Consider the following 14,671-nt stretch of genomic DNA (forward strand, 5'->3'; position numbering starts at 1 on the left):
GGGGCTCCCACTATAGCCAGGCATAAGGGGCTCTCACTATAGCCAGGCATAGGGTCTCCCACTATCGCCAGGCATAGGGGCTCCCACTATCGCCAGGCATAGGGGCTTCCACTATCGCCAGGCATAGGGGCTCCCACTATAGCCAGGCATAGGGGCTCCCACTATCGCCAGGCATAGGGGCTCCCACTATCGCCAGGTATAGGGGCTCCCACTATCGCCAGGCATAGGGGCTCCCACTATCGCCAGACATAGGGGCTCCCACTATCGCCAGGCATAGGGGCTCCCACTATCGCCAGGCATAGTGGCTCCCACTATCGCCAGGCATAGGGGCTCCCACTATCGCCAGGCATAGGGGCTCCCACTATCGCCAGGCATAGGGGCTCCCACTATCGCCAGGCATAGGGGCTCCCACTATCGCCAGGCATAGGGGCTCCCACTATCGCCAGGCATAAGGGTTTCCCACTATCGCCAGGCATAGGGGCTCCCACTATCGCCAGGCATAGGGGCTCCCACTATCGCCAGGCATAGGGGCTCCCACTATCGCCAGGCATAGGGGCTCCCACTATCGCCAGGCATAGGGGCTCCCACTATCGCCAGGCATAAGGGTTTCCCACTATCGCCAGGCATAGGGGCTCCCACTATCGCCAGGCCTAGGGGCTCCCACTATCGCCAGGCATAGGGGCTCCCACTATCGCCAGGCATAGGGGCTCCCTTTATCGCCAGACATAGGGGCACCCACTATAGCCAGGCATAGGGGCTCCCACTATCGCTAGGCATAGGGGCTCCCACTATCGCCAGGCATAGGGGCTCCCACTATCGCCTGGCATAGGGGCTCCCACTATCGCCAGACATAGGGGCACCCACTATCGCCAGGCATAGGGGCTCCCACTATCGCCAGGCATAGGGGCTCCCACTATCGCCAGGCATAGGGGCTCCCACTATCGCCAGGCATAGGGGCTCCCACTATCGCCAGGCATAGGGTTTCCCACTATCGCAAGGCATAGGGGCTCCCACTATCGCCATGCATAGGGGCTCCCACTATAGCCAGGCATAGGGGCTCCCACTATAGCCAGGCATAATGAGCTCTCACTATAGCCAGGCATAGGGGCTCCCACTATAGCCAGGCATAAGGGGCTCTCACTCTAGCCAGGCATAGGGGGTCCCACTATCGCGAGGCATAGGGGCTCCCACTATCGCCAGGCATAGGGACTCCCACTATCACCAGGCATAGGGGCTGCCACTATCGCCAGGCATAGGGGCTCCCACTATAGCCAGGCATAAAGTTTCCCACTATCGCCAGGCATAGGGGCTCCCACTATCGCCAGGCATAGGGTTTCCCACTATCGCCAGGCATAGGGGCTCCCGCTATCGCCAGGCATAGGGGCTCCCATTATCGCCAGGTATAGGGGCTCCCACTATAGCCAGGCATAGGGGCTCCCACTATAGCCAGGCATAAGGGGCTCCCACTATAGCCAGGCATAGGGGCTCCCACTATCGCCAGGCATAGGGTTTACCACTATCGCCAGGCATAGGGGCTCCCACTATCGCCAGGCATAGGGTTTCCCACTATCGCCAGGCATAGGGGCTCTCACTATCGCCAGGCATAGGGGCTCTCACTATCGCCAGGCATAGGGGATCCCACTATCGCCAGGCATAGGGGCTCCCACTATCTCCAGGCATAGGGGCTCCCACTATCGCCAGGCTCCCACTATGCTCCCACTATCGCCAGGCTCCCACTATGCTCCCACTATCGCCAGGCATAGGGGCTCCCACTATCGCCAGGCATAGGGGCTCCCACTATCGCCAGGCATAAGGGTTTCCCACTATCGCCAGGCATAGGGGCTTCCACTATCGCCAGGCATAAGGGTTTCCCACTATCGCCAGGCATAGGGGCTCCCACTATCGCCAGGCATAGGGGCTCCCACTATCGCCAGGCATAGGGGCTCCCACTATCGCCAGGCATAGGGTTTCCCACTATCGTCAGGCATAGGGGCTCCCACTAACGCCAGGCATAGGGGCTCCCACTACAGCCAGGCATAGGGGCTCCCACTATCGCCAGGCATAGGGGCTCCCACTATCGCCAGGCATAAGGGGCTCCCACTATCGCCAGGCATAGGGGCTCCCACTATCGCCAGGCATAGGGGCTCCCACTATCGCCAGGCATAGGGTTTCCCACTATCGCCAGGCATAGGGGCTCCCACTATCGCCAGGCATAAGGGTTTCCCACTATCGCCAGCCATAGGGGCTCCCACTATCGCCAGGCATAGGGGCTCCCACTATAGCCAGGCATTAGGGGCTCTCACTATAGCCAGGCATAGGGCCTCCCACTATCGCCAGGCATAGGGGCTCCCACTATCGCCAGGCATAGGGGCTCCAACTATCGCCAGGCATAGGGGCTCCCACTATAGCCAGGCATAGGGGCTCCCACTATCGCCAGGCATAGGGGCTCCCACTATCGCCAGGCATAGGGGCTCCCACTATCGCCAGGCATAGGGTTTCCCACTATCGCCAGGCATAGGGTTTCCCACTATCGCCAGGCATAGGGTTTCCCTCTATCGCCAGGCATAGGGGCTCCCACTATCGCCAGGCATAGGGGCTCCCACTATCGCCAGGCATAGGGGCTCCCACTATCGCCAGACATAGGGGCTCCCACTATCGCCAGGCATAGGGGCTCCCACTATCGACCAGGCATAAGGGTTTCCCACTATCACCAGGCATAGGGGCTCCCACTATCGCCAGGTATAAGGGTTTCCCACTATCGCCAGGCATAAGGGTTTCCCACTATCGCCAGGCATAGGGGCTCCCACTATCGCCAGGCATAGGGGCTCCCACTATCGCCAGGCATAGGGGCTCCCACTATCGCCAGGCATAGGGGCTCCCACTATCGCCAGGCATAGGGTTTCCCACTAGCGTCAGGCATAGGGGCTCCCACTAACGCCAGGCATAGGGGCTCTAACTACAGCCAGGCATAGGGGCTCCCACTATCGCCAGGCATAGGGTTTACCACTATCGCCAGGCATAGGGGCTCCCACTATCGCCAGGCATAGGGTTTCCCACTATCGCCAGGCATAAGGGCTCTCACTATCGCCAGGCATAGGGGCTCTCACTATCGCCAGGCATAGGGGATCCCACGATCGCCAGGCATAGGGGCTCCCACTATCGCCAGGCTCCCACTATGCTCCCACTATCGCCAGGCATAGGGGCTCCCACTATCGCCAGGCATAGGGGCTCCCACTATCGCCAGGCATAAGGGTTTCCCACTATCGCCAGGCATAGGGCCTCCCACTATCGCCAGGCATAAGGGTTTCCCACTATCGCCAGGCATAGGGGCTCCCACTATCGCCAGGCATAGGGGCTCCCACTATCGCCAGGCATAGGGGCTCCCACTATCGCCAGGCATAGGGTTTCCCACTATCGTCAGGCATAGGGGCTCCCACTAACGCCAGGCATAGGGGCTCCCACTATCGCCAGGCATAGGGGCTCCCACTATCGCCAGGCATAAGGGGCTCCCACTATCGCCAGGCATAGGGGCTCCCACTATCGCCAGGCATAGGGGCTCCCACTATCGCCAGGCATAGGGTTTCCCACTATCGCCAGGCATAGGGGCTCCCACTATCGCCAGGCATAAGGGTTTCCCACTATCGCCAGGCATAGGGGCTCCCACTATCGCCAGGCATAGGGGCTCCCACTATAGCCAGGCATTAGGGGCTCTCACTATAGCCAGGCATAGGGCCTCCCACTATCGCCAGGCATAGGGGCTCCCACTATCGCCAGGCATAGGGGCTCCCACTATCACCAGGCATAGGGGCTCCCACTATAGCCAGGCATAGGGGCTCCCACTATCGCCAGGCATAGGGGCTCCCACTATCGCCAGGCATAGGGGCTCCCACTATCGCCAGGCATAGGGGCTCCCACTATCGCCAGGCATAGGGGCTCCCACTATCGCCAGGCATAGGGTTTCCCACTATCGCCAGGCATAGGGTTTCCCTCTATCGCCAGGCATAGGGGCTCCCACTATCGCCAGACATAGGGGCTCCCACTATCGCCAGGCATAGGGGCTCCCACTATCGCCAGACATAGGGGCTCCCACTATCGCCAGGCATAGGGGCTCCCACTATCGACCAGGCATAAGGGTTTCCCACTATCGCCAGGCATAGGGGCTCCCACTATCGCCAGGTATAAGGGTTTCCCACTATCGCCAGGCATAAGGGTTTCCCACTATCGCCAGGCATAGGGGCTCCCACTATCGCCAGGCATAGGGGCTCCCACTATCGCCAGGCATAGGGGCTCCCACTATCGCCAGGCATAGGGGCTCCCCCTATCGCCAGGCATAGGGTTTCCCACTATCGTCAGGCATAGGGGCTCCCACTAACGCCAGGCATAGGGGCTCCCACTACAGCCAGGCATAGGGGCTCCCACTATCGCCAGGCATAGGGGCTCCCACTATCGCCAGGCATAAGGGGCTCCCCCTATCGCCAGGCATAGGGGCTCCCACTATCGCCAGGCATAGGGTTTCCCACTATCGCCAGGCATAGGGGCTCCCACTATCGCCAGGCATAAGGGTTTCCCACTATCGCCAGGCATAGGGGCTCCCACTATCGCCAGGCATAGGGGCTCCCACTATAGCCAGGCATTAGGGGCTCTCACTATAGCCAGGCATAGGGCCTCCCACTATCTCCAGGCATAGGGGCTCCCACTATCGCCAGGCATAGGGGCTCCCACTATAGCCAGGCATAGGGGCTCCCACTATCGCCAGGCATAGGGGCTCCCACTATCGCCAGGCATAGGGGCTCCCACTATCGCCAGGCATAGGGGCTCCCACTATCGCCAGGCATAGGGGCTCCAACTATCGCCAGGCATAGGGTTTCCCACTATCGCCAGGCATAGGGTTTCCCTCTATCGCTAGGCATAGGGGCTCCCACTATCGCCAGGCATAGGGGCTCCCACTATCGCCAGGCATAGGGGCTCCCACTATCGCCAGACATAGGGGCTCCCACTATCGCCAGGCATAGGGGCTCCCACTATCGACCAGGCATAAGGGTTTCCCACTATCGCCAGGCATAGGGGCTCCCACTATCGCCAGGCATAGGGGCTCCCACTATCGCCAGGCATAGGGGCTCCCACTATCGCCAGGCATAAGGGTTTCCCACTATCGCCAGACATAGGGGCTCCCACTATCGCCAGGCATAGGGGCTCCCACTATCGCCAGGTATAGGGGCTCCCACTATCGCCAGACATAGGGGCACCCACTATAGCCAGGCATAGGCGCTCCCACTATCGCCAGGCATAGGGTTTCCCAGTATCGCCAGACATAGGGGCTCCCACTATCGCCAGGCATAGGGGCTCCCACTATCGCCAGGCATAGGGTTTCCCACTATCGCCAGGCATAAGGGCTCCCACTATCGCCAGGCATAGGGTTTCCCACTATCGCCAGGCATAGGGGCTCCCACTATCGCCAGGCAAAGGGTTTCCCACTATCGCCAGGCATAGGGGCTCCCACTATCGCCAGGTATAGGGGCTCCCACTATCGCCAGACATAGGGGCTCCCACTATCGCCAGGCATAGGGGCTCCCACTATCGCCAGGCATAGGGTTTCCCACTATCGCCAGGCATAGGGGCTCCCACTATAGCGAGGCATAGGGGCTCCCACTATAGCCAGGCATAGGGACTCCCACTATCGCCAGGCATAGGGGCTCCCACTATCTCCAGGCATAGGGGCTCCCACTATCGCCAGGCATAGGGGCTCCCACTATCGCCAGGCATAGGGTTTCCCACTATCGCCAGACATAGGGGCTCCCACTATCGCCAGGCATAGGGGCTCCCACTATCGCCAGGCATAGGGTTTCCCACTATCGTCAGGCATAGGGGCTCCCACTAACGCCAGGCATAGGGGCTCTAACTACAGCCAGGCATAGGGGCTCCCACTATCGCCAGGCATAGGGTTTACCACTATCGCCAGGCATAGGGGCTCCCACTATCGCCAGGCATAGGGTTTCCCACTATCGCCAGGCATAGGGGCTCTCACTATCGCCAGGCATAGGGGCTCTCACTATCGCCAGGCATAGGGGATCCCACTATCGCCAGGCATAGGGGCTCCCACTATCGCCAGGCTCCCACTATGCTCCCACTATCGCCAGGCATAGGGGCTCCCACTATCGCCAGGCATAGGGGCTCCCACTATCGCCAGGCATAAGGGTTTCCCACTATCGCCAGGCATAGGGGCTCCCACTATCGCCAGGCATAAGGGTTTCCCACTATCGCCAGGCATAGGGGCTCCCACTATCGCCAGGCATAGGGGCTCCCACTATCGCCAGGCATAGGGGCTCCCACTATCGCCAGGCATAGGGTTTCCCACTATCGTCAGGCATAGGGGCTCCCACTAACGCCAGGCATAGGGGCTCCCACTATCGCCAGGCATAGGGGCTCCCACTATCGCCAGGCATAAGGGGCTCCCACTATCGCCAGGCATAGGGGCTCCCACTATCGCCAGGCATAGGGGCTCCCACTATCGCTAGGCATAGGGTTTCCCACTATCGCCAGGCATAGGGGCTCCCACTATCGCCAGGCATAAGGGTTTCCCACTATCGCCAGGCATAGGGGCTCCCACTATCGCCAGGCATAGGGGCTCCCACTATAGCCAGGCATTAGGGGCTCTCACTATAGCCAGGCATAGGGCCTCCCACTATCGCCAGGCATAGGGGCTCCCACTATCGCCAGGCATAGGGGCTCCCACTATCACCAGGCATAGGGGCTCCCACTATAGCCAGGCATAGGGGCTCCCACTATCGCCAGGCATAGGGGCTCCCACTATCGCCAGGCATAGGGGCTCCCACTATCGCCAGGCATAGGGGCTCCCACTATCGCCAGGCATAGGGGCTCCCACTATCGCCAGGCATAGGGTTTCCCACTATCGCCAGGCATAGGGTTTCCCTCTATCGCCAGGCATAGGGGCTCCCACTATCGCCAGACATAGGGGCTCCCACTATCGCCAGGCATAGGGGCTCCCACTATCGTCAGACATAGGGGCTCCCACTATCGCCAGGCATAGGGGCTCCCACTATCGACCAGGCATAAGGGTTTCCCACTATCGCCAGGCATAGGGGCTCCCACTATCGCCAGGTATAAGGGTTTCCCACTATCGCCAGGCATAAGGGTTTCCCACTATCGCCAGGCATAGGGGCTCCCACTATCGCCAGGCATAGGGGCTCCCACTATCGCCAGGCATAGGGGCTCCCACTATCGCCAGGCATAGGGGCTCCCACTATCGCCAGGCATAGGGTTTCCCACTATCGTCAGGCATAGGGGCTCCCACTATCGCCAGGCATAGGGGCTCCCACTATCGCCAGGCATAGGGGCTCCCACTATCGCCAGGCATAGGGGCTCCCACTAACGCCAGGCATAGGGGCTCCCACTACAGCCAGGCATAGGGGCTCCCACTATCGCCAGGCATAGGGGCTCCCACTATCGCCAGGCATAAGGGGCTCCCCCTATCGCCAGGCATAGGGGCTCCCACTATCGCCAGGCATAGGGTTTCCCACTATCGCCAGGCATAGGGGCTCCCACTATCGCCAGGCATAAGGGTTTCCCACTATCGCCAGGCATAGGGGCTCCCACTATCGCCAGGCATAGGGGCTCCCACTATAGCCAGGCATTAGGGGCTCTCACTATAGCCAGGCATAGGGCCTCCCACTATCTCCACGCATAGGGGCTCCCACTATCGCCAGGCATAGGGGCTCCCACTATAGCCAGGCATAGGGGCTCCCACTATCGCCAGGCATAGGGGCTCCCACTATCGCCAGGCATAGGGGCTCCCACTATCGCCAGGCATATGGGCTCCCACTATCGCCAGGCATAGGGGCTCCAACTATCGCCAGGCATAGGGTTTCCCACTATCGCCAGGCATAGGGTTTCCCTCTATCGCTAGGCATAGGGGCTCCCACTATCGCCAGGCATAGGGGCTCCCACTATCGCCAGGCATAGGGGCTCCCACTATCGCCAGACATAGGGGCTCCCACTATCGCCAGGCATAAGGGTTTCCCACTATCGCCAGGCATAGGGGCTCCCACTATCGCCAGGCATAGGGGCTCCCACTATCGCCAGGCATAGGGGCTCCCACTATCGCCAGGCATAAGGGTTTCCCACTATCGCCAGACATAGGGGCTCCCACTATCGCCAGGCATAGGGGCTCCCACTATCGCCAGGTATAGGGGCTCCCACTATCGCCAGACATAGGGGCACCCACTATAGCCAGGCATAGGCGCTCCCACTATCGCCAGGCATAGGGTTTCCCAGTATCGCCAGACATAGGGGCTCCCACTATCGCCAGGCATAGGGGCTCCCACTATCGCCAGGCATAGGGTTTCCCACTATCGCCAGGCATAGGGGCTCCCACTATCGCCAGGCATAGGGTTTCCCACTATCGCCAGGCATAGGGGCTCCCACTATCGCCAGGCAAAGGGTTTCCCACTATCGCCAGGCATAGGGGCTCCCACTATCGCCAGGTATAGGGGCTCCCACTATCGCCAGACATAGGGGCTCCCACTATCGCCAGGCATAGGGGCTCCCACTATCGCCAGGCATAGGGTTTCCCACTATCGCCAGGCATAGGGGCTCCCACTATAGCGAGGCATAGGGGCTCCCACTATAGCCAGGCATAGGGACTCCCACTATCGCCAGGCATAGGGGCTCCCACTATCTCCAGGCATAGGGGCTCCCACTATCGCCAGGCATAGGGGCTCCCACTATCGCCAGGCATAGGGTTTCCCACTATCGCCAGACATAGGGGCTCCCACTATCGCCAGGCATAGGGGCTCCCACTATAGCCAGGCATAGGGGCTCCCACTATCACCAGGCATAGGGGCTCCCACTATCGCCAGGCATAAGGGTTTCCCACTATCGCCAGGCATAGGGGCTCCCACTATCGCCAGGCATAGGGGCTCCCACTATAGCCAGGCATAAGGGGCTCTCACTATAGCCAGGCATAGGGTCTCCCACTATCGCCAGGCATAGGGGCTCCCACTATCGCCAGGCATAGGGGCTTCCACTATCGCCAGGCATAGGGGCTCCCACTATAGCCAGGCATAGGGGCTCCCACTATCGCCAGGCATAGGGGCTCCCACTATCGCCAGGTATAGGGGCTCCCACTATCGCCAGGCATAGGGGCTCCCACTATCGCCAGACATAGGGGCTCCCACTATCGCCAGGCATAGGGGCTCCCACTATCGCCAGGCATAGTGGCTCCCACTATCGCCAGGCATAGGGGCTCCCACTATCGCCAGGCATAGGGGCTCCCACTATCGCCAGGCATAGGGGCTCCCACTATCGCCAGGCATAGGGGCTCCCACTATCGCCAGGCATAAGGGTTTCCCACTATCGCCAGGCATAGGGGCTCCCACTATCGCCAGGCATAGGGGCTCCCACTATCGCCAGGCATAGGGGCTCCCACTATCGCCAGGCATAGGGGCTCCCACTATCGCCAGGCATAGGGGCTCCCACTATCGCCAGGCATAAGGGTTTCCCACTATCGCCAGGCATAGGGGCTCCCACTATCGCCAGGCCTAGGGGCTCCCACTATCGCCAGGCATAGGGGCTCCCACTATCGCCAGGTATAGGGGCTCCCACTATCGCCAGACATAGGGGCACCCACTATAGCCAGGCATAGGGGCTCCCACTATCGCTAGGCATAGGGGCTCCCACTATCGCCAGGCATAGGGGCTCCCACTATCGCCTGGCATAGGGGCTCCCACTATCGCCAGGCATAGGGGCTCCCACTATCGCCAGGCATAAGGGCTCCCACTATCGCCAGGCATAGGGGCTCCCACTATCGCCAGGCATAGGGGCTCCCACTATCGCCAGGCATAAGGGTTTCCCACTATCGCCAGGCATAGGGGCTCCCACTATCGCCAGGCCTAGGGGCTCCCACTATCGCCAGGCATAGGGGCTCCCACTATCGCCAGGCATAGGGGCTCCCACTATCGCCAGACATAGGGGCACCCACTATAGCCAGGCATAGGGGCTCCCACTATCGCCAGGCATAGGGTTTCCCACTATCGTCAGGCATAGGGGCTCCCACTAACGCCAGGCATAGGGGCTCCCACTATCGCCAGGCATAGGGGCTCCCACTATCGCCAGGCATAAGGGGCTCCCACTATCGCCAGGCATAGGGGCTCCCACTATCGCCAGGCATAGGGGCTCCCACTATCGCCAGGCATAGGGTTTCCCACTATCGCCAGGCATAGGGGCTCCCACTATCGCCAGGCATAAGGGTTTCCCACTATCGCCAGGCATAGGGGCTCCCACTATCGCCAGGCATAGGGGCTCCCACTATAGCCAGGCATTAGGGGCTCTCACTATAGCCAGGCATAGGGCCTCCCACTATCGCCAGGCATAGGGGCTCCCACTATCGCCAGGCATAGGGGCTCCCACTATCACCAGGCATAGGGGCTCCCACTATAGCCAGGCATAGGGGCTCCCACTATCGCCAGGCATAGGGGCTCCCACTATCGCCAGGCATAGGGGCTCCCACTATCGCCAGGCATAGGGGCTCCCACTATCGCCTGGCATAGGGGCTCCCACTATCGCCAGGCATAGGGGCTCCCACTATCGCCAGGCATAAGGGCTCCCACTATCGCCAGGCATAGGGGCTCCCACTATCGCCAGGCATAGGGGCTCCCACTATCGCCAGGCATAAGGGTTTCCCACTATCGCCAGGCATAGGGGCTCCCACTATCGCCAGGCCTAGGGGCTCCCACTATCGCCAGGCATAGGGGCTCCCACTATCGCCAGGCATAGGGGCTCCCACTATCGCCAGACATAGGGGCACCCACTATAGCCAGGCATAGGGGCTCCCACTATCGCCAGGCATAGGGTTTCCCACTATCGTCAGGCATAGGGGCTCCCACTAACGCCAGGCATAGGGGCTCCCACTATCGCCAGGCATAGGGGCTCCCACTATCGCCAGGCATAAGGGGCTCCCACTATCGCCAGGCATAGGGGCTCCCACTATCGCCAGGCATAGGGGCTCCCACTATCGCCAGGCATAGGGTTTCCCACTATCGCCAGGCATAGGGGCTCCCACTATCGCCAGGCATAAGGGTTTCCCACTATCGCCAGGCATAGGGGCTCCCACTATCGCCAGGCATAGGGGCTCCCACTATAGCCAGGCATTAGGGGCTCTCACTATAGCCAGGCATAGGGCCTCCCACTATCGCCAGGCATAGGGGCTCCCACTATCGCCAGGCATAGGGGCTCCCACTATCACCAGGCATAGGGGCTCCCACTATAGCCAGGCATAGGGGCTCCCACTATCGCCAGGCATAGGGGCTCCCACTATCGCCAGGCATAGGGGCTCCCACTATCGCCAGGCATAGGGGCTCCCACTATCGCCAGGCATAGGGGCTCCCACTATCGCCAGGCATAGGGTTTCCCACTATCGCCAGGCATAGGGTTTCCCTCTATCGCCAGGCATAGGGGCTCCCACTATCGCCAGACATAGGGGCTCCCACTATCGCCAGGCATAGGGGCTCCCACTATCGCCAGACATAGGGGCTCCCACTATCGCCAGGCATAGGGGCTCCCACTATCGACCAGGCATAAGGGTTTCCCACTATCGCCAGGCATAGGGGCTCCCACTATCGCCAGGTATAAGGGTTTCCCACTATCGCCAGGCATAAGGGTTTCCCACTATCGCCAGGCATAGGGGCTCCCACTATCGCCAGGCATAGGGGCTCCCACTATCAGGGGTGCCTCTAGTCATTTTGTCACTCCAGGCGAGAAAACCTGTGGCGCCCCCCCAAGCCCCTCCCTCCCAGGAAAATAATCATAATGCGGCAGTGTTTCATCAGAAAATAATAGTAATTATCGTAATTCAGAATCGTAATTCACCAGAAAATAATCGTAATGTGGCAGTGTTTCACCAGAAAATACACTTATTGCAGCAGCAGTTCACCGGAAAATATTCGTAAGGTGGCAGCGTTTCACCAGAAAATACACTTATTGCAGCAGCAGTTCACCAGAAATTAATCATAGGGCAGCAGCGTTTCACCAGAAAATAATCGTAATGGGGCAGCGTTGTCAGAAAATAATTGTAATGTGGAAGCGTTTCACCAGAAAATACACGTAATCCGAGCAGAGGGAAAGAGTAGAGAGGGAGAGGCAGCATAAGATGTAAGAGGGGGGAAGAGGAACAGAGAGGGGGAGGGATAGACACAGGGCCGAGCCGAGGCAAAGGCTGGAGAGGCTCCAGCCTCAGGGCGCAGTGTAGGAGGGGGCGCAAAATTCATTCAGCTGTCATTTGAAATTGTGTTTGAAGCAGAAAGAAATAAGAAAAGGGGATACATAGCAGTGACTGCAAGCCAGATAACTAGATATTAAGGTGTTGGGGAGGTTGTGGGCCCTGTGGCCCTCTTAGTCTAATAGCAATCAGTGTGTGATGGCTGGGGTGGAAGGGATGGAGGGGCGCACTTTGGTGTCTCAGCCTTGGGTGCTGGAGGACCTTGTCCCAGCTCTGGATAGACAGCATAAGATGGAAGAGGGTGCAGAGAAACAGAGGAGAGAGGGAGAGACAGCATAAGATGGAAGAGAGTGCAGAGGAACAGAGAGGGGTAGAGACAGCATAAGATGGAAGAGGGGGCAGAGGAACAGAGAGGGGAGAGGGAGAGACAGCACAGCACTAAAGCACAGGTTTACAGCTTTACCAGCCTACAGCCTAACCAGCTTTCAAAGAAAACTCTAGTATCAAAAGAGCAGGGCACATTCTAGCAGTTATAACAGTACTGGGAGTCTGCACACAGGACAGGAAGTGTTCTTATCAGCCTGCCTGCATACCTTCTCTTATGCCTGTGCATGCAGCTTATCATCTCTGGAGTAGTGATGGGTCGTTCGCGAACGAGCCGGCTCTAAGAGCCCTCTCTTGGCTGCGAACGACAAGAGCCGGTTCTCAGTTTTGAAAGAGCCGATGCCTCAGCCGCCCCACAGAGCACTGCTTTGCTCTGCAATAAAGGGTGCTGAGGCATGTTGGGAGATGTAGTCCTCCTCTTGCAGCTTGTAGGAGTGTATGGGGCAGAGAGCAGTAGCAGGAGGGATTGCCTCAGTCAGAGAAGCAGTCTGGAATTGTCATGGAGACGGGGGCGGGGCTTTTACTCAGATTCTGAGTGGTGTTTAGTGATATTTAATGAAGAGCCGATTCAGAGCCGTAAGAGCCGGCTCTTTAATGGGAGCCGATTCAGAAGAGCCGATTCTCTGAGAAGAGCCGGAATTCCCATCACTACTCTGGAGCAGAAACTTCCCTTCTCCCGGGCTGTGTTGCTGTCTTGTGCGGGGGCGGGGCTCCAACACGGACACATCACATTCTTCTCTCTGTGACTGCATCTGTCCCCTGGCTGTCTCGCTCCAGTGTCTGTGTGCAGCCAGTGACACAGGTGGGGGGTCAGACTGTCGGGGGCATAAGCTGGCTGGCCGCTGGCTCCTGGTTTGACTGGCGTGGGGTGGAGTTAAAGGCTGGGCCACACGAGGTAAACACTTTACCTGTGTGGCTACTGAGAAGAAGGGGCACGGCTTTAAAGAAGGAGCCTGGCAGAGAAGAGCTGTATTGATTGCTCTATTGGCTGGGTAGAAGTGGAGGTGGAGGCACTGCTGAGCACATGGTAGCGTGCCGAGCACCCGGGACTGAGTCGGGAGGTAATATAATATATAAAAAAAACCCAAAAAAACATGGTCACGGTAGCAGCAGCGGGGAAATGCGCCTCGCCACCTCATGACGCCCCAGGCAACCGCCTATACTTGCCTGGTGGGTGAGACGCCCCTGCCCACTATCGCCAGGCATAGGGGCTCCCACTATCGCCAGGCATAGGGGCTCCCACTATCGCCAGGCATAGGGTTTCCCACTATCGTCAGGCATAGGGGCTCCCACTAACGCCAGGCATAGGGGCTCCCACTACAGCCAGGCATAGGGGCTCCCACTATCGCCAGGCATAGGGGCTCCCACTATCGCCAGGCATAAGGGGCTCCCCCTATCGCCAGGCATAGGGGCTCCCACTATCGCCAGGCATAGGGTTTCCCACTATCGCCAGGCATAGGGGCTCCCACTATCGCCAGGCATAAGGGTTTCCCACTATCTCCAGGCATAGGGGCTCCCACTATCGCCAGGCATAGGGGCTCCCACTATAGCCAGGCATAGGGGCTCCCACTATCGCCAGGCATAGGGGCTCCCACTATCGCCAGGCATAGGGGCTCCCACTATCGCCAGGCATAGGGGCTCCCACTATCGCCAGGCATAGGGGCTCCAACTATCGCCAGGCATAGGGTTTTCCACTATCGCCAGGCATAGGGTTTCCCTCTATCGCTAGGCATAGGGGCTCCCACTATCGCCAGGCATAGGGGCTCCCACTATCGCCAGGCATAGGGGCTCCCACTATCGCCAGACATAGGGGCTCCCACTATCGCCAGGCATAGGGGCTCCCACTATCGACCAGGCATAAGGGTTTCCCACTATCGCCAGGCATAGGGGCTCCCACTATCGCCAGGCATAGGGGCTCCCACTATCGCCAGGCATAGGGGCTCCCACTATCGCCAGGCATAAGGGTTTCCCACTATCGCCAGACATAGGGGCTCCCACTATCGCCAGGCATAGGGGCTCCCACTATCGCCAGGTATAGGGGCTCCCACTATCGCC

This window comes from Hyperolius riggenbachi, chromosome 2 (assembly GCF_040937935.1).
Source record: "Hyperolius riggenbachi isolate aHypRig1 chromosome 2, aHypRig1.pri, whole genome shotgun sequence".
Classification (NCBI taxonomy): Eukaryota; Metazoa; Chordata; class Amphibia; order Anura; family Hyperoliidae; genus Hyperolius; species Hyperolius riggenbachi.